General features: G+C 52.1%; 1 long non-coding RNA gene across 6 annotated transcripts; it reads right to left on the bottom strand.

Annotated features, from left to right (window-relative positions):
- Positions 1 to 6,807: 6,807 nt before the first annotated feature.
- LOC146396303 (uncharacterized) lies at positions 6,808 to 13,656 on the bottom strand. Of its 6 annotated transcripts, none has more exons than XR_014826488.1 (3): positions 13,601 to 13,656; positions 11,381 to 11,503; positions 6,808 to 9,889 (listed from the first exon to the last, which is right to left on the bottom strand). It is a non-coding gene; the product is annotated as an uncharacterized LOC146396303 (long non-coding RNA). The 6 variants fall into 6 exon arrangements; XR_014826486.1 differs by lacking the exon at positions 13,601 to 13,656 and adding an exon at positions 12,567 to 12,636; XR_014826485.1 differs by lacking the exon at positions 13,601 to 13,656 and adding an exon at positions 12,324 to 12,368.
- Between the last annotated feature and the right edge of the window lie 784 nt (positions 13,657 to 14,440).

Below are 14,440 nucleotides of genomic sequence, written 5' to 3'. Positions count from 1 at the left end.
TGGTGAGCACTACATTCAGGAAAGTTGTCCTCACCATGGACCCAAGCATGCCTTTTGAATATGAGCATTGACAGTAATTTTTATGTTCTGAAGGAGACAGCAATGAAACTATGATCATGTACCTTGGCTCTTCACTGATTTTCCAGTGACCTGCGCTACTTCCTGGGAAGTGCATGAGGGTTTTCCAGTTGGAAATGTTTCTGTCTAGCTTTCCTACTCTTGAGAACTGCATGCTGGAATGGCACACATTTGAATGGCCCACAAACTTTATGCACCTGCCTCTGGAGGCCCTGCAATCACTCAAGTCTTCATGCAGCCCGACCCACAGTGCTGCCAATAAACTGTGGTGGAAACACTGCTCCGGACCTTAACTCCATGCTGGCATGAACCCACACAGAGGAGGGCCCAGATATCCAACAGAGTGAAAAAGAGTGCTGAGGGCTCACACCCAACACGTGAAAAGTCCCCATATGCCTTACCAGGGCCTTCACAGAATTAAGCAGAAAGGCCGCCATGACTGGCCCCACCCCCAGGCGGGCCACCCGTTGGGAAACCACCCTCTGCCCTCATGCATGCACTACTGGCTTCCCAAGCAGACCCGCCTCAACACATGCTAGGAGCGGTTGGTGGAGGGTAGTCCCTGCACCTGACAGCCCTAGCCACTAGTGGACATGTGCATGCTTGCTGGCGTGGGATGTGTGAATACCTAGCCCAGGTATTCTTGCAAGAGAGGAATATAATGGAGAATTGGCATCCTCTGGGGAGTTTTTTGATATGTCTTCTCATTGAGAACTTTCTGACCTTCTCCTCTTCAACCTCTCTCTTGTGAGATGATCTCCCACATTCAAATTGCAAACTTGAAAACTGTCCATTTAGATATGATCCCCATGAAAGAGTTCGGAGAGCTCCAGCCTAAGCACGGTATCCTCAATTTGGGCCAAGGGTATTCATGCCCTTTGGGCTGCAGTTCCTTAGTTTTGCTTACTGTTTTTTCTAGAAATATTAGGTCCTTTTACCTAGCAAGCCTTAGGGTTCCATTAAAAAGAATTTCTAGCAATGAATTGTAGACATGGAAAACACTCTGAGAGAAATTTCTCCTGTTTCCATGCCTAGAGCTTTTCCAAATGCATTTGTTCTACTCAAATGTTTTGCTCTCAGTGTAGTTAGTTAATGCATGGAAGTTTTTCAATAAAGGTTGATTCATAGGTGTTTCCTTTGTAAGGTTTTGGTTATCCGTGTGAAGTAAACTTGACAATCTTGGCCAATTATACCACAGCAGGTACTTTGGGAACAATTGTACTCTCCCTCCCTACTTCTTTGACTACATCACAGAATTTCCATTGGCAATCAACCAACAAATAAATAGGAGCAGATTCAACTTACTGACCTGACATTGTCATACTTTGCAAAGAAATGTGAACCATCAGGACTGTTCTCCGGTTAGCTGCAACGTTGGAGCATTTCTTCATCAACAGGATACCTCTCATGAGCCCTTACATCTAACAACACCAAGAGCTCCCAAGGGCACAGACTTGAAACCTCCACAAGACACAAACCTGGAATCTCTCAGTGCCTTTAAATTTCCATCAGCAAGTGGGAGATTACCTGTCTTCTGATGCTTGTGATCCATTTCCAGAGATGTTTCTCCTCAGCTCTCAGTGCCTGCCCTGAAGCTCTCTGCAGGAATAATCAGATAAGGGTCCAAAAGACATTGAGACACCCACATCCATGACTGGTTTTCCCTAATTACATTTCAGCTAATTTGATTATCTCTGCCTCTAGGATGTAGGGTTTGGAGGTAGTAAACAAAAATTGATTGCAGATTGGGAATGTCACTTTTCCACAATGTGATTTTCTATCAGGGTCCCTGAGAAGATGCATTCAAATACTATATCAGAGCTATGAGTGAGGATCTTATAAATAATCGGTTGAATGCCTGAACAAGGGGAGGAGACAACAAGGAGCCTGCCCTTCTTGAGAGCCTGGGTACAATGCTTGCCTCACCAATCCTCTTATATGAAGTTATTGGTTGAAAAACATTTAAAATTTTCATTATAAGAGCTCAAATACAGAGAAATATTTCCAAATTGTTTATTTTTTCAATCCCTCATCAAGAGGTACTTGATAGAAAGCTCACCATGATATTGCTTGAAATCCTCTCACCTCAGCTTCTCACTCTCTTTTGAGTCCATTTTTCTTTGCAAGGGGTAAGAAGCTTCTGAAGCATCTTCCCAAGTCTTTTTCTCAATGTGGGACACTCCTTATAAACCTCTCTTGCCTTCCCCGACACCCTAACATCAGTAGGAATTGTAGTGGTGCTACAGCAGAGAATGAATTTCACCTCCCAAGAGATTTGGTTGCAGTCCTATTAGGTTTCCACCCCTTATCTCCCTTGGCAAGTTTCCTAATTGTCCTCTCTTCTCACCACACAAAACATGACTACTCATTCATATCATTAGGAGAGTGTAAGGTGACATTAATTCTCAACATGAAAATAAGAGTCAGAAAACTGTTTCTCATTTGTGTCTCTGTTTTGTTTTCTAAGGGATGCAGATGGGACCATAGGTAATGATGAGCCTAGATTCTAAAGTGGAAGGTTATGGGATGCAGACAGGAAATTCACAAGCTTATAAGCAGGGCTTGCAGGCCAGGTCTTAGATGGGATTGGCTTTGTCCAAAAGGAGAGTGGACATTGGTGCATAAAATACTGGCACTCTCTCAAGGTGCACATGCATTTCACGGGTAGTTGATTTTTTAAATCCTAGAAATACAAGGAGTTTCCAATGTGGCTCAGCAGAAACGAACCTGGCAAGTATCCACGAGGATGTGGGTTTGATCCCTGGCCTCCATCAGTGAAAGAAGGATCTGGTGTTGCCTTGAGCTATGCTGTAGGTCACAGACACAGCTTGCATCCCATATTGCTGTGGGTGTCCATAGGCCTGCAGCCGTAGGTCCGATTTGACTCCTATTCTGGAACTCACATATGTTGCAGGTCTGGCCCTAAAAAGGAAAATAAATAAAAGACCACAAAAAAAAAAAAAAAAACAGATCTCTGGGATATTTAGTACATTAACTTGTCTTCTTGTCCCTTATTTCTGTCCTTAACCCCACGAAGCACAAACACTCAATCCTATATCCTGCCTCTTCCATTGACATTTCATCCTGCAGATTTGGGGTCCCTTTGCCATTTTATTTTGGGTTGGACCAAAATGCACACTTCAGTTTCTAGTCCAAGTTCTCATCCTCTCTAGAACTGCTCACTACTAAGCGCCTAATATGTTACCCTTTTTGGCTAGTCTTGCCAGATAAATGCTGATGCTGAGGGAAAGGTAAATTTCAGATAAATAGGGAAAGAACTTTCAGTAAAGATATGTCCAAAATGTTGCATAGGACAGAGTTAAGGCTAAAGGCAGGCACTGTGTATAGGAAATGAAAAATTTAAATGGAGCTGGATATTTACTTTTGATATTGCCTGGATTTGCACACTCTGTTCTTTCAGTTCCTTGAATTTCAAGAGAATGTAGAAACTCCCATAATAAAGGTTAGTCCAGTAATAGAGGAGCCACAATGGCAGTATGAAGGTGACAAAAATAATACTCAGATATACGGAGACAAGATTTAATTTTCTATTTTTCCTTTTTACTTTTTTCCAAGATGAACTCTTACCTTATAATTGTTAAGTTTTCCATTGCAGTTGATTTACAATGCTTTGTCTATTTCAACTGTACAGCAAAAGGACCCTGTCATACAGACACACACACACGTATATATACATATATATTATACATATATAATTGCTTTCTCACATTATCCTCCAACATTTTACATCCCTGTGCACATTTTAATTTTCAGAGACAAAGAAATAATTTTTGAAAAGGCAAATGGATTGCATTCAATGTTCCTTGCCCAAAAGATCTCTGAAAAGATGTGAATGAAACAAGTATCTCTGATTACCAGTGGGAACGAGGACTGAGTGGACAGGGGAAAGAGGGGGGAGGAGGACTCAACACTGCAAATTCTATCTCACACAAGTGGATTGTGATCCCTGAGAAGGGAGGATTTGTTGAAAATATTACATTCGATCATTAAAAAGGTAAAACATACAATACTTACCAGCAATGTCATAATATGGGAAACACGTCAGACTGATCTCTGGTCTTGGACACGTGGGCTGTGCAGTGGCTTTTTGGATAGACTGGGCCTTTCCAGCACAAAGGAACATGAGGAAGGTGGGTGCTGCTGGATGCTGGTTGGCACACAAGGACGGCTTCCTTAGGAAAGACGGACACACACCAATCACAAATGGTGGGTCTGCTGAGAGAAGCCAAACCATAAACATTGGGTTCCAGGTGGCCATGAAAACCCAAGTGGTTATCAGATGATAAAAGGTGAATTTTGTTCAGAAAGTCTGGCCTCTGGGGAAGGAAGCCAAGAGCCAGGACGGAAGCTGAGGGGGTTGAAGGACAACAAACAAGTTGATGAATAACGAAGGGAAAGGGAACATCAAGACAAACCTTGGTGCTGTGACTCTGAAAACCAACACATACATTGCCTGACGAGGCACTCAACAATTGTCTGGCCCCTGCATAAGGTGGAAGAAACGTCTGGTTCTTGCCTCCCTGCAGAGGCCAGCATGGAATGGCACCCCACCCCCACCCAGGCTCACCTGCCCTCGGCCCCTCCCCCACTGCAGAATGACTGGAGGCCCGCATTCTACTGTTGAGATTCAAACTTGGGCTCCTTTACTTGCGTCCTGAGCATCTGTTGGGGCAGGTCCCTCGCTGGGTCCTGCTCTTGACTGTCCACGTTGAGGCCACCAGCCCGTGGTGGTCCAGGCCCATGCCTGTGGGAATGGCTTCAGAAGGCGGTAAGCCTATAGACAGGGGCTGTTTTCCAAGAGAAAGGGCCTCCCTCAAATCCCTGGGTTTCCGTTGGGACCCTTCTCTGTGGACATGGAGTTGGACGGAAGGAGAGGAAGGCGACAGCACTGCACCCCAGGGACATCTCAGCTGGGGAGCCTGTAGAAACCTGAGGCTTCCCTGGGGAGGACAGCTGCTTGGAGGTGGTTCAAGAGGCCTTGCTCTGGTTGGGGAGGCAGGATGGCAGCAGGCAGGTTGGCGGTTTCTAGAAGGGAGACAAGCCACTTGGGACGTGTATGTAGCCAGTTTCCTCTTGCTATTCAATTTTATAACAAAACTTACTAATTTCAACCAATAGAGGTGAGTCGTTTGAAACAGGTAAAGATTAAATTTTAGAAAATTTGTAAGAAATGACATCTTGTGGAGTTCCCACGGGGGTGCAGCAGGTTAAGCATGTGGCATTTCCACAGTTCCAGCTTAGGTGGGATTCAGTCCCTAGCCTGTTTCTCTATGCTGCAGGTACAGCCAAAAAAAAACCCAGAAAACCTGACATTTCACTGTACTCCTGCCTGCAGAATCTAGGCAGAGAGGTTGTTTTCACAACTAGACAATTAATTGTTATCCCTAAGGCATTCATTCCTTAACAGTTCTAATCTTTTATATGTATTAATCTCTCTTTAAGAAACATAAGAATCTTGCCAATACCTACGGTTTTATCAATGAACCCATTTTATCAACTGTCAGTGCCATGGCTATACATGTACGAAATCTAAAATATATATGTGTGTATTGCATATCCCGAGTTTGCTATTTTTCTGCCTTTTGCTTCTTAGGGCCACACCTGCAGCATAGGGGAGTTCCCAGGCTATGGGTCTAATCAGAGCTGTGGCTGCTGGTCACAGCCACAGCCACAGTCACAGCAATGAGGTATCCAAGCCATGTCTATGACCTATACCAGAGCTCACGGCAATGCCGGATCTCTGACCCATTTAGTGAGGCCAGGGATCAACCCTGCATCCTCGTGGATACCAGTCAGATTTGTTTCCACTGTGCCACAACAGGAACTCCTTGGGTTTGCTATTTTTCATATCACACTCTCCCTCCCTCAATCATTCCAATGGTGCTGTGGGGTGATCAGTCTTGACACAGACACCTTTCCTGGGTTCCCCTCACAGAGCCCTGTTCTGGACCCCATACCCACTTCAGCCACCCCTCTCTCCACACTCCTTTCTGCAGTGAGCTGCTCTAGGCCCCACCGGACAGCTGCTAACATACTCTACATGGATGAAACATCGCAGTAGGTTATGTGACAGCAGGTTATCTGGTAGAGCTGCATGAACCAGAGGGACTCAACTCTTGGCCACGCTCAGGCTGCACACACCCCAAACACTTTGCTTCCTGATAGCAGTGACTTTCAAACAAGATTCTTACTCAAGTCCCAGAGAATAATGCAGACATGGGTGCTAGCTGCATGTACATTTCATAAGAAAGGACTTATGATCTTAGACTAAATCTAATCACACATTATAAAATTCATCAACCAATAAATGAATCATCTGGGGGACATCTACAGTACAAATACTTTCATGTCAGTCCTTCAGAGGTTTCTTAAAAGAGTTTTGGAATTTATTTGACCAGGGGGAGGGGTTGGTCAGGGGATTTAGAAAGACCCCATCACACATTCCCCATCGGACAACAATGTCCTGGAAGGCAGCAACAATGGCTTCCTGCCACCAGCACCAGAGCAACAAGACTAGGGTCAACTCTGCACCCACTGAAAACATGCCCAGTAACTGGTAGAGAGTATTTATGCTCCAAAAATATGAGACTTCTTCCCCCAGTACGAGGATACTCCAATAATCACTCACAGAGCCCCATCCTCTCAGTTTACAATGAAGAAACAATGGCTGGAAGAAGTGGAGTCATTGGACCAAGGTCACCCAGTAGCTTGGAGTCCAAGTAAATATATTTATTTAGCAAACAAGGGTCTGGAAACCAGTGCAGTAAAGTCCTCATCATCAGAGTGATTTTATTATTCCTCAGCCAGCCAGCCATATATTTGTTCTATTAAACTTTCACCACACAGCCTTGGCTTTAATATTGTCACATGCATTCCTCTTCTCTCCCCAGAAGAGTGATGCTCTTTGAGGCACAAGATTCCCTCCAAATTCCATGTTAACAGTCCAGGAGAGCCTGGCTCTGCTGGGTGAGGAAGGACCACCACCTGACTCAGTGCTGCTGGTGGCAGCAAGCCAGCTGAGCAATGCCTCAGGTCCTGAGTGGACTCACTGGGAAGGCTGGTGTTGGCACTTGGCAGGGGCTGTCGCAGCAGCTGCATGTCTGTCATATCCACATTAGGTGTCCCGGGCTGATTGAGGGGCCAGAGTGTAGGAGGAGGCTGAGTGTTGGCTGTACTCTTAAGACCTAGGAGAGGTACAGGACAACACCCACACCCTCACTTCAACACTGGGAGAAAGCCTGAGACCAAAGTGAACCATGAAGGTCAAGGGTGGATGCTGCAGGAATAAGGGGATAAAGCTCTGTCTTCCTCATTGAGCACCCTTGCTGGGTAGATCTCTCCTCTGGGACTGTGACCCTCTCTCTGTAAACCAAACTGTCACCAGTCTGAGGTCTTATGTGAAGATGGATCTTCCACATATCAAATTAGGTTTTAGGCTTATCAAGAGTCTTCTTGGCACATACTTAGTGGGATGACATTGGTGATGGGGGCCAAAACCCTGCTGTAAGCCATGGTGCTCCATGGCCTGCAGGGTCCTTCGGTGGGGGAGAACTGTGGTCCAGTGACTGCAGGGGCCTACTTGCCATGGGCAGAAACCCAGGATGTCAGTCATCACATATGTGTTTCATCAGAGGGGTCACGTGCTTCATGGTAGGCGAACCAGGAAGGAGCATGTGCCAGGAGCTAGGATGCAAGGGCAAGGCTGTCTGAGAACCTCAGTTACTGACCGCAGCTGCATTTTCCACGGGACACATGCTGTTGGAACTAGACTTTGGTGCAAGCAAGTTTAGAGGGGTTCTCCATGGTGGGAGCTGTGTTCTCTCCTGATGGCACTCTGCCCATGCCAGCCTTGTGGTGTGAAGACAGAATGAGGATTGGGTGGGCTGTTTCTCAGCTGTGCAACCTGCATAAAAGGAGCTGAAACTCAGATATTCAGGCTTATGGACTGTCAGTGAGACCATGCTCCTTGCCTCTGATCCTTTCCTGCTTCCTCATCCTATTTCTTCACCAGTGAGCCTGAAAAGTAGGCATGGATATAGGAATGGAGGATGGAGGCTCCAGCCCAGCAGCACAGTGGTGCTGACCAGTGAGGCATGGAAGTCCTCGTGTGTTGCCGAGGCTCATCGTCCAGCATAGATGCAGGCAAAGCCCAGTGAAGATTTCAAAGTCAAGAGGAGAGTGTACTCAGAAGGCTGTGCCTGGACATCTCTGACTCTAGAATGAAGCTTGCTCAGAGGCAGAGGGGAAACCAGTCAGTTGGTTAGAGAAAAGCCTTTAGCTCTGCCACTTAAACTAACAGACTTACAAATTACCTGACAGGCTTTGGGACAACACGAGGAAGCCTCAGAAGACTAGGGTCAACTTCCTAGCAAGTTTTGTTCTAACAAGAGGGGAAGGAAGCCCTGTATTTTAGCAAATAGCTGGGAGAGGAGGAACGAGCCAAGTGAAAAGGCAGATGAGGCTGGCAGCCCCGGGCAATCTTCAAAAAATTACTGGGAGAAACCCAGGGGGAGCGAGGAAGCTGTTGATGGGAGGTTCTGTTCCTGGTGGGGGTGGGCGGTTGCTGTTCTGCTGCAGAACTTGGAAAGCTGAGTCAAGCCATGGTGCTTGATTTAGCTTGGCTTGGTCTTTCTCAGGTCGAGCATTTGACAGGCACCTGCAGAGCTCTCTCTGAACCCCAGAGAGCTCAGACTACAAATCATCATTAGCAAAAGGTTCACAGCTTAGGTTAAGAAATGAGAAGGGACTAGGTCCATCTTCAGCAGATGAAGAAACCAGGAGGCACTCTTTTCTGCACAGAAGCCAAAGACAGCAGCCTTAAAATGTCTTGGGCCAGTTTGAAGAATTATAGGGAAAAGAGCAATGGTTGTAAGGAAAGCAGGGCCCTTAATTTTGTTTGGAAGTTGCTTATTATAATTGCGGATTCCATCATCATCTGGGGTGTGGGAACCCTTGAGAACAGAAAAGGGGATTTCGGAAGTTTTAACACACAGCCTATACATGGTGAAGAGACAGGAAATGCCATGAAACCTGAAGGTGCCACCAATGCAAGTTACACACTTGTTAGCTGACAGTGGGGCTTTGGATGCCATTTTTCAGGGCGAAAGGCAGTCTGTCTAAAGGGTAGAAGGTGTCCCTAGAACATAGAAACTCTGTGTCACAACCCATTGACTGGAGACAGCTTTTAATTGACCATGGATGTTTGAGGCTAGAGTCTGGTGAAATTATGCACTTTTAATGGCAACTTGGAGGAGCTGAACCAGGACATGCACTGCTCTTTTCTCTCTTTGACTCCTTGTCCATTGTCCTCCTCTACACACTGCAAGCCATCTGCCATAGTCTGTAACTGGTGACAACCGTGCAGATTTAAACTGCAGGAGAGGCATCAGGCTCTGCAAACTCCGCATTTCCAAAATCGCTGTTTGGACTGTAAGCTGACCAAATAGACACATTTAGGATTTGGGCTCCTGTTTCCCAGCCAGAAATGCAGGCCTGGGAAAAGATGCTTCTCTATCTTGACAAAAAGCTTTGTCTTGACAATTCATTGGAGCGTTGAGAAAATGGAACACAGAAGTCTCAGAGTTGGTGCAGCCCAATTTGGAAGCACGGGGAGGCTCCACATCCATTCCGGGGAAAATGAATTATGCTGCAGGTTCCGAAGAAGATCCTGACATTATCAGGAGCCGCTCTCACTAGGGCCCTCTGGTCAGGACCAGCCAGAGGAAGAAAAAGGAGGAGAGAAGAGATGCTTTTCCGGTATCTTAGGTCTTGAGTTGATGATGGGAGGGAGCTGGGTGAGAAATTTTACAAAGTTATAACACATTGTTACGATCCCTCACCTCGTCAGCTCCTGTCTGCTTGACAAGGACAATATCCTTTCAGGAAAATATGAAATAAAATGGAAAGTGGCCTCAAGATGAAGTTACCTGAAGCAATGGCCTGATATGTTAGAGTGTTGGGAGCAACATTAAAAAGGCATTTGTAACTGGCCACCTCCATGGCTCCAAGTGGAAGCTGATGCAGGCCTTCTCAGTCCCAGGGCTTTTGTGAGAGTTGGCCCCTCATGACCACTCTTGGCAAGCCAGGCCTGGGACGCTGGGGACCCCACCTGGGAAAAATTCCTTTTAAAGAGTCACAGCCCCTCTTACATGGACATTCTAGCAAGAGTCACGTCTGGGCAGAGGGTCAGAGGCATTCGCACCTGTGAGAGCACGAAGGAGGAGCCCAGCACCAAAGGGGGCTGGAAGTTGGCGACTGTCACCACAATAATCTAATTATTACTCTGCTCCTGTCCCCTCCTGAATAACTTTTTTATTGAAGTAGAGTGGATTTCCAATGTTGTGTGTCAGGTGTGCAGAAAAGTGATTCCATTATACCCCTGCATGTGTATATCTAGTCTTTTCCAGATTCGTTTCCATTACAGGTTCGTACAAGATGCTGATAGGTTGTCTATTTGATATTTAGTAGTGCTGATAACATCCTCAATCTACCATAACTGGGCCCATCTGAATGACACCCAACACCGCTCCTTCCTGAAGGCTTTCCTCTCAAGCTGGATGCCTGTCAAGATTCCTGTGCTGTGTGACAGCCCTCTCACTGCTGGCCCTGCAGTCAGCCCCTTCTCCACTTCCTCTAGCTGTCCTCCCACCTCATCACCATCCACCCCGCCTTATTCCCACCTCATTACCGACCTCCCACTTCATCACAGCTGTCACCATCCCATCGTCACCCTCCTCCTTCACCCCCATCCTCCCACCTCACCGCAGATCTCCTAACCACCCTCTCTCTCAGCTCAACTCCACCATCCTCCCACCTCATCTCCGTAACCCCACCTCATCGCTGTCCTCCCCACTTCATCACTGGCATCCTTCCACCTCACCACCACCCCCCCATCTCATCACCAACCTCCCACTTCACCACCAGCCTCCATCTCATCACCAACCTCCCACCTCATCACCATCCTCCCCATCTCACCACCACCCTCTCATCTCATCTCCGTCTTCCCCATCTCACCACCACCCTCCCATCTCATCGCCAACCTTCCACCTCATCACCATCCTCCCACCTCACCACCACCCTCACATCTCATCTCCGTCGTCCCCACCGCCCCCTCACTCCCTCAGCACCACCACCTGCTCCCCACTGGCTCTTCTGGCGCCCTGGACTCCTCTGCCCCCCCCAGGCCTCCTTCTTCTCCTCAGCAGTTCAACTGTCACCTATAAAGCCCATTAACAATTCCCTGCTCATAAAAGTACAGTCTGGGAAATAAAGCAAAGTCTACCTTTTCTTTTCCTTTGTGCTTGGCCAGGTTTCAGTTGCTTGCAGGGCGCAGTGCAGAGACACCACGCCTGCACTGCAGACCCCAGTTAGGGAAGCAGCTGCGCCAGCCGTTAAAAAACGGTTCCTGAGGAAATAAGAGCAACACCGCGATTCAAGATGGCAGCGGACTGTGAACTAGGCTGTGCCTGGGATTGGGTGTGAGCCGTGTGTCCCCGCCTCCCGCGGCCTGCCGAGGCCCCGCCCCCCGGGCACATTGCCAGCCGAGGCCCCGCCCCCCCGCGCTCGGCCTGCAGAACCCTCGCCCCCCAGTCACATAGCCTGCTGAGGCCAAGCCCCCCGGCAGAGGGCCTGCAGAGGCCCCGAAACCTGGCACATGGCCTGCCGAGGCCCCGCCTCCCCGCGCGCGGCCAGCCGAGGCCACGCCCCCCGGGCACATTGACAGCCGAGGGCCCCCCCCCCCCCGCGCTCGGCCTGCAGTAGCCCCGCCAACCTGGCACAAGGCCGGCCGAGGACCCCCTGTCAGCGCGCGGCCTGCGAGGCCCCGCCCCCCAGGAAACGCCTGCCGAGGTCCCGCCTCCCTGGCACGCGGCCTGCCGAGGCCACATCCCCCCAGGAAAAGGCCTGCCCTGGCCCCGCCTCCCCGCACGCGGCCTGCCTAGGCCCCGTCCCCCAGGAAAAGGCCTGCCGAGGCCCCGCCTCCCTGGCTCGGCCTGCAGAAGCCGCGCCCCCCAGTCGTATAGCCTACCGAGGCCCCGCTCCCCCCGCGCGCGGCCTGTCGAAGCACCACCTCCCCGCGCGCGGCCTGCCGAGGCCCCGCCCCCACGGCACAGGGCCTGCCGAGGCTTCTCCTCCCTGGCACGCGGCCTGCCAAGGCCCTGCCTCCCTGGCACATGGCTTGCCGAGGCCCCGCCTCCCCGCGCGGGGCCTGCAGAAACCTTGCCCACCTGGCACTTGGCCTGCTGAGGCCCCGCCCCCCAGGCACACGGCCCGCCGAGACCCCGCCTCCCCGCGCATGGCTTGCCCAGGCCCCGTCCCCCCAGCACAAGGCCTGTCTAGGCCCCGCCTCCCCGCGCGGCCCCCAGAAGTCGCGCCCCCCAGTCACATAGCCAGCGGAGGCCCCGCCCCCCCGGCGCAGGGCCTGCCGAAACCCCGCCTCCCCGCCCGCGGCCTGCAGAAGCCTTGCCCACCTGGCACGTGGCCTGCAGAGGGGCCCCCCCCCCCGCCCTGTCCGCGCAAGTCCCGCAGAAGCCGCGCCCCTCAGTCACACAGCCTGCGGAGACCCCGCCTCCTCAGCACGCGGCCTGCTGAAGCCCCGCCTTCCCCAGGTCGGCCTGAAGAAGCCGCGCCCCCCAGTCACACAGCCTGCCGAGGCCCCGCCCCCCTGGCACCTGGACTGAAGAGGCCCTGCCTCCCCGCAAGGCCTACTGAGGGGGGTCCCCTTCGCACCCTACAGGGCCTGCTAAGGCCCCGTCTTCCTGCCGAGTCTGCCCCCCCCCCACCGCCGCCACCCCACGCCGCCTGCAGTGGCTATGCGCCCCACCGCCGAGCCCCAGCGCGCCTGCCTTGTCACCTCGCCACCACCACCACCCCCCCCCGCCCCCCGCCCATGAACTGAGGAGACACTGTGAAGCTCCCAGGCCCGCCTGACTGCAGAGTGTGTGCTTGGAGCTCACAGCCCCGTCTTCGGGTGATGGAGAATGCTTTCCTTTCCTTCGCTGGGCCGGAGCCACGAGGGCAGGTGGCCCCTTGATGCGGCCCAGCTGGAAAGTGTCAGGAACACAACTTCCACCTGGTCTCTATGCCTACTGCTGGAAGCCACCGTGTCCAGCTCCCTTGGCCCATCCCCAGCTCTACCTGCAGTGGTTACCCTCTGCTCCCCGCTGCTGGCCGGGTCCCACCTAGGCCACCATCCCAGGGCCTCTGGCCGCTCACAGTCCCTCCCTGCACCTGCTCCCTCCAGGCTTCTTCCACGTTGTCCTCTGTCCCCCACAACCACACTGTTCCCACCCCTCCCTCACTGGTCCCCAGCTTTGGTCTCATCCTCTCAGGTGTCCTTTCCTCCTTCTGGTCCCTCTCCGCCTCCCTGACACGCGGCCTGCCGCGGACCCCCTGTCCGCGCGCTGCTCGTCGAAGCACCGCCCCCCCCCCGGAAACGGCCTGCCGAGGCCCCGCCTCCCCCGCTCAGCCCGCAGAAGCCGCGCCCCCCAGTCACATAGCCTACCAAGGCCCCGCCCCCCCGGCAGAGGGCCTGCCAAGGCCCCGCCCCCCAGGACACGTGCTGCAGAGGTCCCGCCCCCCGGCACAGGGACTGCTGAGGCCCCGCCTCCCTGGCACGTGGCCTGCCGAGGCCCCCGCTGTCAGCGCGCTGCCTGCCGAAGTCCCGCCTCCCCGCGCCCTGCCTGCCGAGGCCCCGCCCCCCCAGGTCACGGCCTGCCGAGGCCCTGCCTCTCCGCAGGCCACCGAGGGGGGATTCCCCCCCCACCCCCCGCACAGGGCCTGCTAAGGCCCCGTCTTCCCCCGTGTGGCCTTCCGAGGCTCTTTCCCCCCCTTCCCCCCCCCCCCCCCCCCCCCCCCCCCGCCACCCCACGCCGCCTGCAGAGGCTCTGCGGCCCCCTGCCGAGCCCCAGCGCCTGCCTTGGCACCTCAACCCCCCCCATGGACTGAGGAGACCCTGTGAAGCTCCCAGGCCCGCCTGGCTGCAGAGTGCGTGCTTGGAGCTCACAGCCCCCTGTCTTCGGATGATGGAGAATGCTTTCCTTTCCTTCCCTGGGCAGGAGCCACACGGGCAGTTGGACCCTTGATGCGGCCCAACTGGAAAGTGTCAGGAACACAGCCTCCACCTGGTCTCTGTGCCTACTGCTGGAAGCTACCGTGTCCAGCTCCCTTGGCCCATCCCCAGCTCTACCCACAGTGGTTACCCTCTGCTCCCCACTGCTGGCCAGGTCCCACCTAGGCCACCATCCCGGGGCCTCTGGCCGCTCACAGTCCCTCCATATACCTGCCACCTGCAGTCCCTCCCTGCACCTGCTCCCTCCAGGCCTCTTCCACCTTGTCCTCTGTC

Source organism: Sus scrofa, chromosome 14 (assembly GCF_054392235.1).
Source record: "Sus scrofa isolate SSC_HxYL_T2T_F1_AM1 chromosome 14, Sscrofa_HxYL_maternal_Yorkshire_Landrace_v2.0, whole genome shotgun sequence".
NCBI classification, from domain to species: domain Eukaryota; kingdom Metazoa; phylum Chordata; class Mammalia; order Artiodactyla; family Suidae; genus Sus; species Sus scrofa.
The sequence above is the reverse complement of the archived record's forward strand: the minus strand, read 5'-3'. Positions and strand labels throughout refer to the sequence as shown.